At 38.9% G+C, this 21589-nt stretch overlaps 1 protein-coding gene and 1 pseudogene across 2 annotated transcripts in view; one reads left to right on the top strand and one right to left on the bottom strand.

Annotated features, from left to right (window-relative positions):
* BCKDHB (branched chain keto acid dehydrogenase E1 subunit beta) overlaps positions 1-21589 on the bottom strand; it is a 219254-nt gene that overhangs the window by 71628 nt on the left and 126037 nt on the right. The gene's annotated exons all lie outside the window — the stretch shown is intronic.
* On the top strand, positions 3271-3597 carry LOC107180378 (annotated as a pseudogene).

The raw sequence follows: 21589 nt of genomic DNA, 5'->3' as shown, positions 1-21589 counted from the left end.
GTGCGGGAAGGGCAGAGAGAGAGGGAGACACAGAGTCTGAAGCAGGCTCCAGGCCCTACTCTGACCGCACAGAGCCCAATGCAGGACTCGAACCCACGAACCATGAGATCATGACCTGAGCCGAAGTCGGACGCTTAAACTGTGCCACCCAGGTGCCACCATTTTAACCATTCTGTTTAACTGCCCCCAAGTGTTTAACCATTTAACTGAACACTTCTATGGCATTAAGCACATTCATACTGCCGCACAATTATCAGCACCATCCACCTTTAGAACTTTCTCATCTTCCCCAACGGAAACTCTGTGCCCATTAAACAACAACTCCTTATTCGTCCCCTCTTCCAAACCCTGGCAACCAGCATCTACTTTCTGACTCTATAAATTTGACTGTTGTAGGAGCCTCATATAAGTGGAATCATACAATATTTGTCCTTTTGTGATTGGCTTCTTTCACTTAGCATAATGTCTCCAAGGTTCATCCATGTTGTAGCATGTGTCAGAATTTCCCCCCTTGAGGCTGAATACTATTCCATTGCATGCAGGAACCACATTTTCTATAACCATTCATCTCTCAGACATGTGAGTTACTTCCATACTTTGGCCATTGTGAAAATGCTGCTATGAACATGGGTGTAGAAATATCTATTCAAGTCACTGCCTTCACTTCTTTTAGGTATATACCCAGAAGTGGAACTGCTGATCACATGGTAATACTATGTTTAACTTTTTGAGGAATAATCATACCAGTTTCCAAGGCATTTGCACTATTTTACATTCCCACCACCAATGCATAGGGGTTCCAATTTATGTATATCCTCAAAACATTTGTCATTTTGTTGTGTGTGTGTGTGTGTGTGTGTGTGTGTGTGTTTATAGCAGTCATCCTAATAGGTATATGGTGGTATCTCATTGTGGTTTTCATTTCTATTTCCCTGATGATTAGTGAAGTTTCATCACTGAAAATTCTTTAATCTTTTACTTTTTTTTAAATCAGGCTGTTTGATTTTTGTTGTTGATGCACATCGGTCCCTTTGGGATCTGGAAATAAAATCTCTTCATAATATAACATCCCAAATATAAAAATATATAATCAAACTTAATTGTTCATCATGCCCTCTTTCTTGGAAAACCATGCATCTGGTTTCCTCACTATCCTCTGTTCTGAAACAGACACAAAGACATTTTTTTCCTAAGATCACTAATGCCACATAGATCCTTTCCCAGCTTGATTGTCTGAAATGGCTTTCCTCTCCCGAAAAAAACTTCAAAGGTAAATCGGCCAATTAGAATCATGAAGATAACTTACAGGTAGTAACAGCATCTGTAGTCCACTGCCCAAAAAAACAATGGGGTCTAGCTACATAATAGAGAACCTTCTGAGCTTCCTGTCTTTGTTCCCTACTCTGCCAGTAATTAGGAGATAAAACAACGCCAACTAAGAAAGTCTGGAACATTGGTACCAACCAGAAAAATCACCATCATCTTATTATGTTTCCCATTTAATTTCTCAATTAATTTTTAATGTTGTAAAAATTCCAAGGTCACTGGTTCATGTCAAAAACAATTTATTGAACTGTTCACATGTGCCAATACTAGGGAAACAAAGATGAGTTAACCCAGGTCCCAAAGGACTGTAATATGGGTTGCCACAATGTCCTAGGACAAAACATACTTAGGAAAGAAATTAAAGAATACTGGGATTAAAAATCATGCCCTATTTGTTAAAAACAAAAGTTTTTTAGAATTTTAAACTTTAACTCCTAAGATCTTTTCTAAAATAACATTGAAAAACTGCATTTTTCTCTTCTGAAAACAAACCACAATTACTAATATTCTCTCCTTTTCTATTCATAAGTCTCCACTTGGCAAATTTTTCTCAAGTGTTGACAACAAAGGGAAATACTATGTCTGGCCATCATAAGAGTTCTACAGGGTAGAAACTGATATCATCCCCTGTGCTCCCAGCATACCATGAATAATAAGAAAGTGACCCTAACCAAAACCAGCACGGTCAGCCAGTTACGTTTTACACTGCTGTTTTAAGCATGTATCAAGGGTACAATTTTCCCTGAAGCCAGCTGGTTGTCTACCAAGGTAATACTTCTCTAAGGAATGATCAAAAGTATAAACACTGCTACAATTCTGCATCACCATGGATAAATGCTTTTATTTTCTAAAACCTGGTCCAATTCTGTTGAAGTAAATGGGTTTTTAGTCCATTACAAAACAAAAATCATGTGTAGTTCATAATACATGGGCAAGGCTTAAAATCTTTTGGGTCTTTTTTATGACTCAAAAGAGTAGTATAGTAAAACTCAAAAGATATTTCAGCAAAAGTTATACATGTAGTTTTGAGTATATATTACTAAGATGGCATACAGAAAAATAAAAGTATATAGATTTCATACTTTCATTAAAACCAAGATGATGGGGAGAAGCTATTTATATGACAGGTAAAGTCAGGAAAAGAATCCATCTAGCAGGAATAGTAATATTTGTCTGCAAAACACTCATTGATTTGCTGGAGAAGGTAAAGGGCTCAGAGGTACACATATCTCAAGGTAAGAATTACAGTATCAAAATCCATTGGTAATGAAATACTAGTGAGAAGTTATATGTGGTATAATAGTTTTCCAGAAATAAAACTCAATATTGAAAAATCAACTATATCTAGATTTAAACTTTTTTTTCCCCAGGGAAAACACCCTGAAAATTTCTTTCCTTATAAACCACAAAAATATTAACAGTCCACTCTTGTTTGATGCACAGTTCTCTGTTCTGCAACATTTTTATTGACAAGGACTAATAAAATAGAGTAAGATAACTGTGGCCATTATACCACAAAAAGTAAGACATATCTATTGCAGATAAATGATAAAGTCATTTTTTTGAGGGGTGATCTAAGAAGATTTTGTGCTTGTTGATTTACTTTATCATAAGTTGCTCATTTTACTATATCTTTTATGAATATTATTATTATAAGAGAAGATAACATTACTAACCAATGAAATGTTCCACTACTCTAATAAATTTTAAAATATAAATTAAAAAAGAATGAAATAATACCTCATCCATTAAAAATCACAAAATAATTTAAATTTGAATTCTGGTTACAGTAAAAAAACATTGCCTAGGCAATGTAAACCAGCATAAATCTTTTGAGAAACATTTTGGGAATCTATTTATCAAAAGCTACTAATGTTTAGTCTCTTTCTGCCATCTTGGAACCCATGGAGGCCTGCTGAGAACAGGACTCCTGAAATGACAAATATGTCTGGAAGCCTGGGGTCCAAAGCCATTTTTGCTGGTGTAAGTGGGGTCTCCGGAACCAGAGGGAGCACACAGCTCTTCTTAAAATTGAAGGTGTTTATGCTCGAGATGAAACTGAATTCTATCTAGGCAAGAGATGTGCTTATGTGTACAAAGCAAAGAACAACACAGTGACTCCTGGTGGCAAACCAAATAAAACCAGAGTAATCTGGGGAAAAGTAACTCACGCTCATGGAAATAGTGGCATGGTTCATGCCAAATTCCCAAGCTACCTTCCTGCTAAAGCCATTGGCCAGAGAATCCATGTTGTACCCCTCAAGGATTTAAACTAACTGAAAAGTAAATAAATAAAGGTGTAGATTTAAAAACAAACAAAAAACGCTACTAATTTTTAGACTCCTAGAATAAGCAATCTCAGTTCTGAGATTTACTCTCAGAAAAGAATCCCCAAAATATAAAATATTGGACTTCTGTTTTAAAAATAATCAGTGCAGAGGCACCTGGCTGGCTTACCCAGTTAAGCATCCAACTCTTGATTTCAGCTCAGGCCATGACCTCGTGGTTCACGAATTCAAGCCCTACATCGGGCTCTGCACTGAGTGTAGGGCTTGCTTGGGAGTCTATCTCTCCCTCCCTGTCCCTCTCTCCCACTCATGTTGTCTCTGTCTCTCAAAATAAATAAATAAACTTTTAATTAATTAATTAATTAATTAAAAAAATCATGTGCATATACTTGGTCAAAAAAAAAAAAATCAAAAAAAGTTTAAGAAACACTGTTTTAGAAACACGGTCTCACACAAAAGACTCCAATACCATATTTGGTTCATGGGCAAACTGTTTAAAGGGCAAAGCAGAGGGGCACCTGAGTGGCTCAGGCAGTTAAGCGTCGGGCTTCAGCTCAGGTCATGATCTCGTAACACGTGGGTTTAGGCCCCATGTCAGACTCTGCTGACAGCTCAGAGCCTGGAGCCTGCTTCAGATCCTGTCTCCATCTCTCTCTGTTTCTCCCTAACTCGCTCTCTCTCTCTCTCTCTCTCTCAAAAATGAATAAACATTAAAAAAATTATTTTAATAAAAAAATTAAAGGGTAAAGCACAGGCTCTATTGCCTAAGCATCTGACTCTTGATTTTGGCTCAGGTCATGATGTAATGGTTCATGACATCACTGTTCGTGGGATTGAGCCCAGCCCTGCATGGGGCTCTGTGCCGAGCCTGTTTGGGATTCTGTCTCTGTCTCTCTCTCTCTCTCTGCCCCTCCCCCTCTCTCTCTCAAAATAAATAAACATTAAAAAAAAAAGGGCAAAGCACTTTAGAAATATTGCACTTAAATGCCTTCCACAGCCACCATACATTGCATAATGTCTAAGACCAATGGCTTCCATAATAATTTTGTTTCATCTGCCTAACTTCTTCAGGCCCCTGAGTTTACAGCCCCTGGTTCAGAGTGGCAGAGAAGCAGGTAGAAAAAGCTGGCAGGGCAGGAGCAGCTCTTACCTGGAAGCAGAGCTCCTATCCTGGCGTTCAGGCTGGGAGCTGCATGGCCTACCCTTTGGCCTGGAAATTCGAGAAAGGGATTCCCCCAGCAAACAAACAGGGCAGAATCAAAGTGAACCCCACACTCTGGCTATTGGCAAATGAGTGCGGACAAAATGATATCGCCCTGTTCAAAGATGAGTAAAGGAAGCAAAACAAAGAATAAACCATAGAGCCTACTAAAAAAAAAAAAAAAAAAAAAAAAAAAAGATGCTGGAAAGTACCCTGTCTCTGAAAATGATCTACTCAAGAGCCAGAAGAAAGTGTTAAGCAACTATTGTGCACTGTCAAGAGAATACAAGTTCTAGTCTCTAAGAGACAGAAATAAAAATTCTAAGGATATTGTATGGTTGGTGAAGGATATAGTTGACCCTCGAAATTCTCACGTGGGAACTAAAACCACAATAATAGAACTAAAATTCACAGCAGTGACAGATCTGGGTATCTTCCCCTACTGCCCTCCACGACCCCGGCGCAGTGACCCACGTTCTGTGGACTTCAAAACTGTATGCTGCATAAATGAGAACAGATTAATTGGACCCCACACATGTGTTAAAAAATACAGGGGCAAGAAACAAGCACACAGGAAGACAAGATGAGTAAGGAGAGGGGTGTTTTCTCTTCCTTCCCTGGCTAGAGCATGGCATTGAGCAGCCTTTCCCTGGCTTCCCTCCACCTCCTTGGACATTGGGGGACCAGTGCTGGGGAAGCACAGACAGGACTTCTTCCCCTTCTCCTTCCATTTTCCTTTTCCCAAAGTCCAGCAGGGGCCTGCTATTGCCCAACCTGGGCTGAAGCCAAGAGGAGCAAGGAGCAGGAGCAAGAAGGAGGTTCTTCTAACAGTCCAATGGCAACTTCAGGGCTTGGCAATCAGACATTGCCTACAAATAGCTTTCTTTAGGAAGAGACACAAAAGAAACGTCTCAGAACCCTGGGGAGTAACGTGAGCAACCGAGACAAAAGCAAGTGGTGGGAGTGTGGACAACCAGCAAACAGAGTCTCCAACCTAGGTGGTCAGACTTTTTGTTTTTAATACTGTGAAAGCCAAGCAAAATATGCCTCTAGTCCGGATCTGCCTGAGAGTTGCAACCTATACTTTAAGGAAACATCTTTCTGGCAAAATAACACTTCTTTTTTTTTTTTTCCAAATGTCAGGATGCACTTTCTGCCATGTTATCTTTACCACAAAATTATACACTGAGTTAGGCAGCCTTCCACCCTGGCCTTACCAAACATTTTGCGGATATTTAGCAGGATAAACATCCATTCTGTTGAACGTTACATTTAGCAGAGCAGACCCAGTGTTTCAGAAGAAAAACATTTGAGCCATTTCTTCACCACGTGTTTCTAAAACCCAGAAAAACAATAAGCTATCCAAGATAACGTGTAAACTAAGTTTTCGGTAGTCCTGCTGTATGCTCCAAAATGACATCATAAGTGGACAATTACAGCACTTGAAATTTTACGTGTGCAGGAAAAAACAAGTAGCCTACAGCTCTGAAACTCTTCCCTGCAATGCGCTCAGTAACTGTGTCCTACATGGCCTGACCATGAGAACTCCAGTGTGTTTGTACCCTAGGGAAGGGCTGAAAATCAGTGTGCCAATTATTGTTAGTCTTTCATAGATTACAACTTTTTTCTCCTATCAAAAACATAATTTTCTAGGAAATTTTCTTTATGTAAAAGGGAATCTATAAAACTCTTTATTACTCCCATCACCACCACCACCAATTTTTGCAAGTGTAAATTGCTAATTGTGGCCATCAATATTGGACCTGGGCCAGGCCAACAGCAGTGAGAGTAACGTCCAAAGTTGGTGTGCCTGCCTTAGCTACAAGGAACAGGTAATAACAAGGAGGCATAGATGCCATGACCAACATTTTCAAGCAGAGGAAGAGAATGAAGGTGGTTCCATGAAAATAATCAGGTTTATTTCAGGACCCACACAGAAAAGGGGCTGGAAAATCCAAAGATCCAAATGATGAGGATAGGACCATAAGGTTCTCCTAACAGTCATAATGTGGGCTCAGGACGATGGGTAATTACCACCTGACCACCACTGCTACCATCCTCCCAAAGGTTACCAACCCCCCTATCTGGTACATCTTAGGTTCAAAATGCTCAAAAATAAAGGGTTTTGTCCCTCACTAATCATAAATTCATTTCTGTTAGGCATAAAAATGGATGTTATTGAATCTATAATACATTTCCCCTTTAGTTCTAATGGTGATTAATGTTATAATTATTTCCAGTGGATTAAGGGAAACATACTAGGGTTTTGTTATTCTTTCGAGTTCTAAAAAAAAACTTATAAGAAATCACTCATAAATCTCTGTCTTAAAGAAAAATAACCATTTTTTCACATCTATTATTTAAAAAATGCATGACCTGGAAAATACGTGTGCTTGCTTCTATGCACACCTTTTTTTCACACTTCTTTATCGATACTATTAGAAGTTCATATATTTTAAACGACAGCTTCAAATGAAACCAGGAAACCTTCACGAGCATGGAATATTAGCATAACCTTTAATGTTATTGCTCCCCAGTCCCACCCTCCTTCAAAGGAGGGAGTCACTTTACACCAGGACAGCCAACCATAATTCTGAAATCAGAACAGGGCTGGTTCTGCATGACCGACACTGAAACCATAATATTGTAGCTGGCCTGGGCCAGCAAGTTACCCTGCTCACTGAACAAGGCAGTGGGGAGGGAAGGGTGGCTGGGGAACACCATTTGAGACATAAATCTGCAGATTCTCAATAAGCTACAGCCACTTAGAGCCAGTAACCAATCTGAGAAATGTCAAAGACCAGTTCTTTGAATAAAATTAAGTGGTGGTATCAGTAATACTAATAAACATATCTGCCTTCAATACTGAACTGTTTGGGTGACTTTTTTAAATCATGAGTTAAGTCTTCAACAAGAAGACAAGGTCATGGAGCTGGCATCTATCTTCAAATAATCATCTTTATGTAAAGAACTCTAAAGAGAAGTCAAATTCGCCAACAGGTGTCCCTAGCATACATTCCCATCTTTTCTAAAACACATATTCAGTTTTGAAATAGAGACAACATAACCGGTGCAATGCACATAGGTGGGGTGAGGGGGGTGTAGAAAGACTCAGATTAAAATGAAACCTCGATTCTCATTACCAGCTATGTGGCTTAAGGTAAGTAAGATAACTTCTCTGAGCCCAGGTTTTCATCCATAAAATGGGGATCGTATTGCCTACTTTCAAGGTTGCTGTGAGAACCACTAATTCCATACATGACATGCCTGGCACTAGAAAGTACTCACTTAAATGAATGATAATAGCTGCTTGCCTTTATCATCATCATCATCATCAACACCAAACTATATGAACTTAAAGACTGGGAAACTGGTCCTAAAAGGATGGATGACCCTAGCCAATGTGACGAATACCAATTTGGGGCGTTAAGTAGATTGTGGTCCCTAAACAAAATTGAACCTCATTTGAATTATGTGATTCCTAAGGTAGCATCTGGGCTCCAATAGATTGCAAGCCCTCGCTGAGTGGAGAGTTTATAACTACAGGCTCCAAATCACCATCCACTGTCAGCAATGAACAATAGTGGTGGGCCTGAGGGGACACAGGAGGTAGACCTCAGAGAGAGAGAGAGTGTGTGCTTTCCCAGGACCCACGATCTAAGCCAGTACACTGCAAACTGCACGCACAGAGGCCCTTGTCCCATGTGTCTCAGCTTGAATAATGTTCAGATAAACACCATTTAAGAGAAAAATTTTGAAAACTACTTTATGAACTTATTCTGACACTTAAATGTGCATAAAATAAAATTCCTTATGTATATAGCTCTTATACAACCATACACCAAAGAAATTTCGAAGAACATATAAAAAAAAAAGCAATGAAATTTATACCAATAATATTAACTTAATAGCACCTCCTGAATCTCAGTCCCTGAAGAAAAGTCAAAATGAGGAGGTTATGACAGAATTATTGATATTGCTTTACCTACTTTGTTTTCATGTACACAGTGTATTAAGTATAGTCTTTATGTTCAAGAGGTCAAGAGAGAAAGGTTCCCAGAACAAGGACAGGATCTGACCTGAGAGAAGTTAAAGAATGATCCATTAACACGGGGTATTCTCCATTCCTAGTGTCCTGACCATAGGATGCCATCCCTTAGGACATCTTATAGCAATAGCCTTATGTTGGGGGGAGGGGGGACATCAAATGAAGCAAACCATAATTAGAACCACAGTGACATCCACTCTAACTCCAGCCTGGGAGAAAGTTCTAGGGAGGAGTTTGAGAGAGAATTACAACCAAAGAGTTATAACATGAAGTTGAAGAATATGGTTTATACTTTCATGTGTTAATTTGAGTTTCAGGGATAGAATATACTAGTGCTGCTCAACTGTTGCCCTGTCATCATGGAATAAATGTTGATACCACCCCTATAATGCCTGTTCTCACAGGATCACTGCATAGGAGTTAACTGGGAATCTTGGGCCGAGAAAAGGCAGATCCTCACGCTCCTGGTGCTTGGGTGTGGCTCAGAGCCATCTCTACCCCCAAGGCATCTAACCCACCAGAAGAGCAAAGTAGAACAGTGTCAACATCAAGAAAGGTGGGAAAGAGAGGGTCAGTAATCATTGTTTGCTGCTTCACAATTTTTTTATTCCACACAGAACTACAGGCTAGTGATGACAAAATGTTTACAAGTCTTTTCTTAAGTTTATTTTTGAGAGAGAGAGAGAGAGAGAGAGAGAGAGAGAGAGAGAGAAGGAGGGAGGGAGAGAACATGCGCACAAGTGGGGGAGGGGGAGGGTGAGGGAGGACAGAAGATCTGAACCGGGCTCTGTGCTGACAGCAGAGAGCATGATAGGGGGCTCAAACTCATGAACCCTGAGAGCACAACCTGAGCCAAAGTCAGACACTCAACAGACTGAGCCACCCAGGCACCCCAAGTTTGACTCTTTTTAAGGAAAGAAAGTTTTGTTGAAGATTTTCTCTGATATCCTTCTAAACAAAGAAGGAAGTGTCTTAATCCATTACTATACCCCTTATTTGTAATCAGTGTTCTACTGATTTTCTACGAGTTAGATGAACAACTGCCTAAGTCCCTTCAAGCTCCAAAAGCCCCTGAAAATATGAATCCTTTGCTCAGTTTGGTGACCTTCTCTCTCAGATACCTCCACTATGAAAAGCTGACCAGGAGCTGGTGAAAACAACCTGCCACTGATCTCTGACTGCTTTTGAACTTTCAGGCAGAAATGGTGCCTCATTCGTCTCTTCATTTAATTTTGTTTCAGTCAAGCAAAGAAAAGGAAAAAGTCTGTGAACAAAGTAATGCAGAGGACGTATTATAGAGACAGAACAGTAAGTGGAAAACTTAGTACACCTAGTAGGGAATATTTAAAGGCAGAATTGAGGGGCACCTGGGTGGCTCAGTCGGTTGGGCGTCCAACTTCGGCCCAAGTCATGATCTCATGGTTCGTGGATTTGAGCCCTGCGTCGGGCTCTGTGCTGACTGCTCAGAGCCTGGAGCCTGCTTTGAATTCTGTGTCTCCCTCTCTCTCTGCCCCTTCCCTACTCACGCTCTGTCTCTCTCTGTCTCTCAAAAATAAATAAACATTGAAAAAAAATTTAAGACAGATTTGAAATCCTTAGAATGTGCATTACTGTTAAACATAATTCCCTGATTTACAAGTTATATCATAAAAAAAGAAAAAAAATGTATGAGCTGCCTGACACAAGGGATTTATATATCTTATATACATACACATATGTAGATAGTATTGTATGTATGTGTGTGCATATGTATATATGTATTTTGGGGATAAGGTATGTGGAGGTGTGCAGACAGAGATATTAAAGAGGAAGTAGGAATTTTTTTTTTTAAGTAGTCAATCAGCCAAATGTAAGAATGTAAGCCTCATACAGAAAGGGCTTTTTCTGTTTTTTTTTTTTTAATTTTTTTTTTATGTTTATTTATTTTTGAGAGAGAGAGAAAGAGCATAAGTGAGGGAGGGGCACAGAGAGAGGAAGACAGAATCTGAAGCAGGCTTCAGGCTCTGAGCTGTCAGCACAGAGCCCAATGCGGGGCTCAACTCACAAGCCATGAGATCATAACCTGAGCCAAAGTCAGACACCCAAACAACTGAGCCACCCAGGTGCACCAGACTTTTCTTTTCTTTCTTTCTTTTTTTTTTTTTTCTTATGACTGGGCCTTGGTGCCTCAGTTGTCAAAGGGCTAAACATTTTTTTTTTTTCCTTTTTAAAAGTAGTCTCATATATAACAAAGAAACTGCAACTCTAACGGGAAAATTTATTTTTCCAAATTTACTATTTATTCCCCAGCTTCATTGAGGTATAACTGACATATAATACCATGTAAGTTTAAGGTGTGTGATGTATATGTTGCAAAATGACTACCACAATAAGGTTAGCTAACACATTCATCACCTCACGTGGTTATAGTGTGTGTGTGTGTGTGTGTGTGTGTGTGTGTGGTGAAAACGTTTTGAAGATCTACTCTCTTAGAAACTTTCAAGTATACAATACAGTATTGTTAACTATAATCATTGTGCTTCTTACAACATCTCCAGAACTTACCAGCCTTACAACTTGAAGTTTGTACCCTTTGACTACCTTTACTCTTTTTCCCCACCTCCCACACCTTGCTCCTGGCTACCACCAATCTGGTCTCTGTTTCTATGAGTTTGAGGTTTTTTTCAGATTCTACATACAAGTGAGGTTATATAGTATTTGTCTCTCTCTGTGTGAAATTTATTTTTAATAATGTAGGTATTCACATTTAAGCAACTGGAGAAACCATAAAATTGTGCAAGAAACCACTAGATTTTAAAGTAAAATCACCCACCATAATATGCAAATTTGAAAACATCCTCTCCTGTTACCCAATAATTGTATAATTAGAAATCTGTTTTGAACAATATTGTTGTCAAAAAAAAAGTATACTATGAGACAGTGCATTTATCATGGCTAAACAATATTAACAATTATATCTCCTGCCTGAAACGCTAACAGATGTCAATTGGTTTTTTAATTTTAAAAGTATGACTTCAGTCTAAAAGAGCTACCTGATTTCTCCAGCACAGAGAAAAGTGCTATTTAGCTGAACCTAGGAAGAACTACCATGAGACTGTTTTCTTTCTAAATAAAAAGCTAAACTATAAAAAACATTACAAAAATTGGCAATCTTGTGAATTTAAATAGAGGTTTACGTAAACAACTTTACATATATACATATACACATGCATACATATAGGTATATAGACCTAATTACATATACATGCACACACATATATATAAATGCAACATTAAAGAAGTTAAATAATGTGAAACATTTTTGCCAACTTTGAATTTTATTGACTTAATTAAGCTTACTATTCAGCTGCCAATTTGAAGACCCAAAGGGAAATTAATGGTTTCTCAAAGACAACTTCCAACCTTTAGGGGTGTAAGATAATAGAAAATATATTTGGTTTCTGCCCCCAGTTCTTTGCACAGAGATCTAAAACCTTATCATCCTGTAACACGGAAAACTGCTTGCTCCATATTTAGTTTTTTCCCTACTGCACACTGTAATGTCAGGCTCTTTAGTGATGAACTATCTGTGGTGATCTGAATTTTGTCCTTTCATTTTTTGTAAATCAAAGTATTTGAGAAATTAATACCAAAACAGTTTTTAAAAACAGAAGAAGAGAGGCCACTATGAATGGAAAGAAAGAATTGAATGTGAAAAACCCTTCATGGAAGATTCATTTTTGGCAAACTCTAGAAGGATGGCTACTTTTAACAGATTTTGAGAAAAATATTAGTAACGATGTTATAATTCTCATAAAGAATTATATAGGACACATCTCTTTTCCATACTTCAGTTTATGTAGGTGCAATGTACACTCAGGAAAGCTAATAAGGTACAAAATCAATAAAAATAACACTTGGGCTCTGCCTAAGGAACTTAAAATCTAGAAAATCATTGAAGGTATATTTTAAAGTATATAGAGGGGCACCTGGCTGGTTCAGTTGGTTAAGCATCTGACTTCGGCTCAGGTCATGATCTCACGGTTTGTGAGTTCAAGCCCAATGTTGGGCTCTGTGCTGACAGCTCCGAGCCTGGAGCCTGTTTCAGATTCTGTGTCTCCCTCTCTCTCTGCTGCCCTCTCCCCCACCATGCCACTGTCTCTCTCTCTCTCTCTCTCTCTCTCTCTCTCTCTCTCAGAAGTAAACAAACATTAAAATAATAACAACAATAATAATAATAATAAAATATATAGATAAAACATATACAACCTGTAGTGTCAATACAATCAGATTCATTTTTAAACAAATAATGAACACTGTGCTCCAAAATACCAAAACCAAGAGCACACTGTCCACACTGTATGTTAGCCAATTTGACAATAAATTATATTAAAAAAATTTTAAATATACCAATATGCTATTCTAGTCATAAATGCTTAATGCACCTTTGGAATTTTTTGTAATTAACTTTAAAATTTGTTTATGGACAATTAAAAAGATCACTCACATTAGTTTACAATCACACTTAATAATACAGAATTTGGAAAGAAAAATAAATTCTCAAAAAGAATCTGATTAAAAACCATGACGTGTAAAAACAACAACAACAAAAAAAACAGGTTCACTAAAAGACAGAGGGATAGGATTAGGATAAAATAGCTATGGGTATAAAGTAACAATAATATATTAAGATACTAAGAAATCAGAGGAGAAATTTTTAGTTTCTTAGATTTAATTATAAACAGGGAAAAGGTTCTATGGCCCATCCTATATGATCCTATATGCACACTGCATAAAAGCCTAAATCAAACAAACATGAACATTGATACACCTTAGTTATTTTATAATAAAGGAAGGATCATGATTATTTCAACAGAGAAATGACTATTTATGAAATGTTGCCTAAAGATAACTTAATTCAATTTCTGAAGATATTTTAAAAGCGTATTTCCATTTCAACAATATTTAAGTTTTAGAAACCTTGATAGGAATTAATGATCTATAAAAGCTAAAATTTACTATCTTCTCCTTTAGGGTTAAAAACAAGTTATGGCTTACAATCTTCTTTCATTGGGCGCCTGGGTGGATCACGTTGTTAAACATCTGACTTTGGCTCCAGTCATGATCTCATAGTTCGTGAGTTTGAGTCCCATATCAGGTGAGGTTGAACCCCACTGTGGGTGAACACAAGCCCAGCTCTGGATGAGCATGAGCCCCACTTTGGGTGAGCCCCACTTCTTTCTCTCTCTCTCTCTCCCTCTGTCCTTCCTGGGATTCCACCCCCTCCCCACCCCCACCCCCACCCCTTGCTCACTTGCTCCCTCTCTCTCAAAAAAAAATTTTTTTTCACCAATGTTCATTATGAAAACTACATAATATTCAGAAAAACATTATATATACAGCCATGAGTTTTGGACCAAAGATCCCCTGTGATTAGTATATTTAAAAAGATATATTATTTTGATGCATGATAAAGTGACATGGAATAACATGACATGTTACAATTTTCCCTACCACCCATGCCCACTCTCCTGGAGGTGATTTTTCTTTTGGAATTTCATCCCCTTTCTGTAAGGTGACATATTGAAGGCGCCATCAACCAAAGCACCTGACATTCTCTTGAGCAAGGAATGAACACAGAGCCCAAAGGTAAGGCTAATAACCTCTCCTGAAAGCTGACATATGAATAAATAGCATGTTTGCACAAAGGTCAAAATCTCCATGACACCCCCCCGGCCCGGCCAAAGTGACAACTGAAAAGACCATCCACTACTTGCTGCAACTTTCTTTCATCTCCAGATCTGCTGGGTATCCTGTTCTTCTAAGATACTTCTCAGCCATCTTAAGTCTTAGCATTCGTTAAAATTTAACATCTGCATGGCACACTGGGTTTAGAGGGCTAGACTGCTAACAGGCTGGAAGAAATGGCCCCAGGAACCACCCAGCCGACCTTAGACTAAGGGATCAATATTTATTCCCAATAGATCAATATCTATAACCCACTATAAGCACATCAGTGTGCTTTGGCACTGCTCGAAGAGGCTTGATTCTTCTGACTGTACTCAAACTGCAAACTGTAAGGTATCCTAGATCACTCCTTTGCTTAACTAAGCCTGAGTAAGTTTCTCTAGCTTGCAATTAAAACAGTGATGTAGAGTCTGGAAGAAATTGATGGAGAGGATAGTGATGATGATCATGAACAGGATGCTGATAGGAAGAAGAAGTGAGGAAAGAAAAAGAAGAAAGAAAAGGAAAGTCTACACTGTAAGAAACTTTACAATGAGGCATGTCTAAATGGCTTTGCTTTAACTGTGTGATGGCAGATTTTAATCATTCAACTATATTTTTAATGATTAATATTTATCTGTTACTTTTAGTGTCTTACTTTTAGTATCTCTTAGATTTAAATAAAATTAACATTTTCAAAACTTGCAATGCTGAGAATAATTTAAATTTAAATTGTTGCAAATATTAAACATATTTTCAGAGAGAAGTAGCTATCTGTGATGGTAGCCATATATCACCCTAGTTTTGTGCAAAGTAGATAAGCTCTATTTGATGCTTTTAAAACAATTTATAATTTTTCCTCAGTTTCTGTTCAGAAAACAGTGGAGAATTAAGGTACTTTCCTAATTCTATAACCATGTTCAGTTCAGGACACAGTCTTATTCATCAAATGCTAATGACAAAATAATCTGAATGATCTCAGCAGTAACATTGTTTGGATTTGAATTTCTCTAGAAACCACTCAATTTGCCACTTCATTTAATATACACAAAAATAAATCCCAGTGTTGTCTGAAGGAAATTTTGGAAATTTTACTGTAAAATGCAACTTCAGCACCGGCTTTAGACTTGGGCAGCTTGGATCAACCCCCAGCCCTGCAGCTCACGCATTGTGTGAACATGGGCAAGTGTCTCGACCTGAGCCTCAGTTTCTTCATCTATAAAATGGATGCAGCAGGAGTGCCTATCTAGTGCCGACCTAGGAGCACCGTTGGGATGTTTAAATGAAATAATGTACAGAAAGGGCTTACCATAATGCCTGGCACCACAGTAAGCATTCTGTTAGCTGTTGTTAGGGCATAAAAGTGACTTTCTGTTCTGTGTCAGTTCTTATTCTCTTTACTTACAGTAGTTTTTAAATATTTATATGATAAAGTCCATACTGACTTTTATGCAGCAGCAGCACAACCCCCTAAATTAACAGCTCAGTCAAAAACCTGTACACAGCTTATGACGAAAGTATTTTTGTGAGTTTGATTGGAGTTTAATAATTTAACTCCCTGTTATTACTTTAAAAATAATATATGCAGGAATCAACCATCTGTTGATGTTGGTTGCTACCAACACTATGAAAACAAACAGAAATACGTAAAAGAAGAAGATGGTCTTTAAGACATGAAGCGTAGTTTTCCATGAGAATAGACAGTATGAGTGACACTTGAACTCTGAGGCCAGGGGTGAAAGTTGTTTTCTCTAAATTGTACATAATCTCCTTGGTTCACAAGATAAACATATGGCCGAAGGAGAAAAATCTAAACGCAGAAAGGATGCATGATTCGCACCCCCTAGAGCAACAGAGAGCTGGGAAACTGGGAGCATTTGGTTACAAATATCGTCTTCAGAGAATTTTGCCTTTGTCGTGGGTCCCTGTGACACACTGAGTGCTCTGGAGGCATTTTAAAAAAGTTTATACTGTCCTCTCACCTGGCACAGGACTCCTTAAGACATAATTCAGTTGTAAAATATCAATTCAGCAACATGCTCTACTTGTGCATATTTACCTAAAAATGATAGGACTGTTTGTGAGGGACTTCACAGTTTGCAGTGGCTATTCAAACTGAGATGAGTCAAGCTCAAATGAGTCACAAGATGCATTTCTAACAAGAGGAATGAGATTTTTAAATAGTAAAATAAAATTGAATTTCAGAGCTTAGAAAATGAAAAGATCAATCATTTCTGTGTATTGTTTTGGATATGAGGAATCCAGGGTGCACAAAGTTAAATGGCTTAGCCAAGGATTCTACCTCCTTAGTAAAGCCAAAACAAGAATCCTAATCTTCAACAACTTGGCAACAATTCTGAAGCCGTTATCACACAATTCCTGAGCAAATAAACAATCTATAGCATTTAAACCATAAAAATCACTATGCACTTTTACACAACAATCACATTAAATCCTGACAACCTTGAGTTGGCCTTACGGATGAGGAGTCAGGACTGGAGAGGTTAATTAACTTGACCCAGACACAGGGGGCCAGTAAGCAAGCTTGGATAAACACTCTATCCACTCACTGCACCACGGAGACTCTCGTGAGAGGAGACTCATAGTTACCATACTATACTTACTCCACATTTCCTGTACTGTTATAACACCAAATTAGCCCAAATCTAGTTCTATCGCAAATGATAAAATACAGTTGCTGGTTCCAAAGTGGCCTATTCATTCCAACCAAATGACAGAAGTACACAGAAAAGGCCCTCGCCTCCCTCAGCTGTCCAGATACCACTCTTCTTGTCCCCAGGAGGAAAAGCAGTACAAAGACCTCCAAGCTCTGGTATTCTCTCCTTTCTCTGCAAGCCCTCCCATTTCTGTTAATCAAGGCTGTGATCAGATTTTGAGAACATAGGTATGGATGCCTCTGAGTGTGGGCTGAATACATGTGACAAAGGCTTGAATCCATCTTTCTTCCTCCATTTGGTAGAATGAGATTAAGATTGGGGTTGGAAGTCATAATAGCCACAGTACTATGAGGCACAGAGAATGTGCAGTAGCCACAGACAGGAAGACATGCTGGAAGATCCGTGAGAAGAGGTGGTACTACCAGCCTTAGCTCTCCCCAGCTGCAGGCCAGGGACACTAGGCTATGAGGAAGGGCGCCAGAGGTCAGGGAAGAAATAGAGCCAACCAAAAAGGATGCTAAATACTCTCACAGGCTGCTCCCCAGGCCACTGTGAACTAGAAGAGGGAGGAAGTGTGGGAGGTGAAGAAAAGAAAGTGAGCAAAGGGAACAAAATCCCTGTCCTCACAGAATTTGCACTCCAATAGAATAATTAATAGCATCCTTTCAGAGCAACATATATACAGGCCAGTGCTTGCCATGGACATATCTTATAAATAGTCTATTAACTGGGGTACTAATTCAAAGAGGACTGTTTCAAGCTACAAGTTTATTCAGCCACTAGAGCAGGTAACTTATCAAGTTACTTTCTTACATCCTTTTTCTTTATGAACTATAAGAGAGTATGCATTAAAAATTATTAAGTACTAGCTCTCATGTTTTAATATTTTTACATTCAAATTATTATAACAAGCTCATATTTGCCTCACTTGAACACCACTCTCCTACCTCCAACCCCAAGAGTACTCTTTTGTATGGTCTGCCTTAAAACACTTGGCACATAAGGAACTAGCAGCAATTCCTGTGAAATGGCTGTGTCATAACCACGAGCGAGGTCATTCTCTGGAGTGCAGCATCCCCTTCGTTTATATATGATTCACACAGAGAAAAACAAGATTTGATTTGAACCTAGCAGCTATTTGTGCTTTTATGTGCAGGACATAATTAAAAAAAACCAAAAACAAAAAACAAACTATAAAATTACTTAATAGATCTTCCAAGGTAAGTAACCTGCTTCCTAAATGGGGATCAGGATAATTGCAGAAACAAATGTACTTTTCAGTTGTTTGGGAAGAGAAAAGCTAATGTAGCTCCTCCAAACATGCTTTACATAAACTCAAGAGAAGAACTTGCTCAGGTGGCTTTATCTAGCCCATAGGACATTTAGCAATGTCTGCAGACAGTCTGGGTTGTCACAGCTGAAAGCAGGAAGGGCAAGGAATGAAATGCTATTACCATCTAGTGGGTAGAGACCAGGGATGCTGCTAACCATCCTACAATGCACGTGACAGTCCCCCACAGCAAAGAATTATCTGAAACAAAATGCGAGTGGTGCCAAGGTGGGGAAGCTCTAGTCCAAGTCTGTCATTGATTGTCAAAGCTGTAATTTCCAGAAAGTCCATCAATGACACTCAGCATGTAGACACCTCAACATCATGATAGCTATTTTGAGGGGTCTCCCCCCACCAGGATATCTGTTTACAGAAGAATAACCACAGCAAGCCTGGTAGTTACCCAACATGGAATTCATCTCCCTTTTCTTTCATTCACTCCCTTGACTTCAATCTGCCACTTGGAGTCCAAGCATCTCCTAGTCAAGCTTTCCCCATATCCCAAACTCAGAGCAATCTCTCACTACTCCCTGACTCTGCCCACCCTCCTCCTCCACTCCACCTCTGTGTTCCCAGCCTTGGTGAATGGCACCACTACTGACCGCAACTCAAGTAGGAAGCCTGGACACCCGGGGCTCATCCCCCTCCCCGGTACCATCACTACACTTTGCACATAACTGGCACTTGATCTGAATGTTGAATTCGAATCAATCTTTTTTCAAACCAATGTGTAAGTGATAAGCTCAAGGAAGACTGGAGAAAAAAATTAAAACCATGCAGCAGAGAATGTAGTTCACACTTGGAAACATTTCCCATGTTCAAACAACAGGAAGAGTCACAGACCCAAAGAGAACCAAAGAAGTCCCAGGACATGGTTTAAAGAGTGGAAAAGATGCTGAGATAACAAATGAAACTGACCATCCAGGGTGCTGATTTTAAGCTTACTTCCTCTAAAAAAAATCAAGCTTTCCAGGCATGAATACCTCAAACCAATGAAACAAGAGAAAAGTATATGAAAGAGAAAGAGAGTACAGCAGGAGAGCTAGTCAAAATTTAAAAATAACAACCTAACACTTGCATAGAGTTGATGCTTGCAATGTTCACATATATTATCTCATTTTATTCTTTGAAAGACTCTGAACAAGCAGGCCCTCAATCATTCTGAATGTTAAGTAGCAGAAAACATCAACAGCAGCCTGACACAGCCAGGGTCAAGTGGTTCTCATCATCACACAGACTTCCACTAACAGCCATGAGCAGCAATTCACAGTCATGATCATCCAAGGAGCTGCTATTTCAGGAACTGAACAGGGTCACTTCAAGAATCATTTCTATTCATTTTACATCTCTAATAATAGAATTTGGTTGGCTGCTGACATCCTTCATTGAGTTTCCAAAAGTACAGACAATATGCTTTATTGTCATAAGTGAGTCATTCTGTCTGTTTGAGAGATAAGATTCTGGAAGCTTTAAATAAATTGTAAAGACATCCATGTGAATCAGAGAGGAATCAGAATTTAAATTTTGACCAACAGTTTCCCCTCAGCATCTAACATTAGCTCACCTATAACACATCTTTGACAAACTAATAATTCTGTTTATAAATATGCATGGGTATCATCAGCCTGACTCATCACAAAGTTAGGGCTATAAATGATTGAGGACTCATCTCCTGTGACATAACAAGTCAGGTCTAGACAATAAGATTTAACAGGATAGTATTTTTAAAATAGGACCTGATTTGTTTTTCATTCTTCCTGATTTTGTTGCTGTACCCAGTAAGGATGAGTCACCTTCAGCTTTGGGGGACAGGCAGATATAGCCAAAAACAAAGACTTTGTTGTTCAGATCTAACTTTCCAAATAGAATTTTTAAAACAAGATCAGCAGAAGCAACTGTCCTAAAACCCATACTCCGTATTGCAAGAACTTGAGAGAGAAATGTCCCAAAAGCATTTGACTTGCAACACCTACGATTGAGAGTTCATGTAAAAGTTACTCACAGAGTATGACAACAGCACAACATAGTATTAGAGCAGTTTTCCTGGCTCTAGGAAAACAGACAAAAGTCTGATTGGCTGGTAGAAAGAGGTAAGGACGACAATGTCTAGGTCCTTGAAGGTGTGTATATGCAAGTGAATGCCTGTAGGGGGATAAACAGGAGATGGGAGTGGCAAGATGGTAAAAAAAAAAAAAAAAAAAAAAAAAAAAATTCAGATAGACTGAGAAGGGTATCCATAAACATTAGGGGCTTGTGCCCAGCTTCCTATCTAAACACCTCTGGGAGAACCATTTTGATGGTTAGGTTGGGTAGTCAGTGTTGGGTAGATACAGAGCAGCAGTGGTGGCAAAATGGGATTAAGATCTCTGTGCTTCCCTATCATCCCCGGGAGCCAGGATTTCTTTGGATGTCAAAGAAATCCAAAAACATTCCCATGGCCCCTTCAAGGGAGGTCTGGCAGAGCTTTTGCTGCAGCAATGGCAGACAGGGTGGGGATACTGAGCATGGAGAACTATGGGGTCAGCCAATGAATCCAGCAAGCAGTCATCATGGTTTTAGCTCACCTAAAAAAATAAATAAATAAAAACAACCATAGATGCGGAAACCTGAAGACAAAGGCAAAGCCCTATCAGGATGAGACACATGAGAAAGGCCAGGTAGGCCCAGGGGACAAATGATTTAGATGGACACCTTCCTTCTTCTAAGGCTTTCCCTACATTGAGACTATCTGGAGTGTGCTGGGGAATGGTGGGAGTGGGAGTGGAGGAAGAACCACAGAATGGGAACAGCTCTAAGAATGACTATGAGTTTTGCATTACATCTTGCACTTGACTAGGTTTTTACTCCCAAGTGCTAAGGAGAGATTAACTTAAAGGAGCAATATTACATGTTTGCTCATACCAGCAGAAAAGGGAGTTTCCAGAGCTAAGCTGAGTTCAGTTACAGAGAAATATAGTCACATTTCTGCACACCCACAAATGTATAAATTTGACATTGATGAACAGTTTGAAG

Source organism: Panthera tigris, chromosome B2 (genome assembly GCF_018350195.1).
Source record: "Panthera tigris isolate Pti1 chromosome B2, P.tigris_Pti1_mat1.1, whole genome shotgun sequence".
NCBI classification, from domain to species: domain Eukaryota; kingdom Metazoa; phylum Chordata; class Mammalia; order Carnivora; family Felidae; genus Panthera; species Panthera tigris.
Note: the sequence above shows the minus strand (reverse complement) of the source record. Positions and strands in the feature narration are given on the sequence as shown.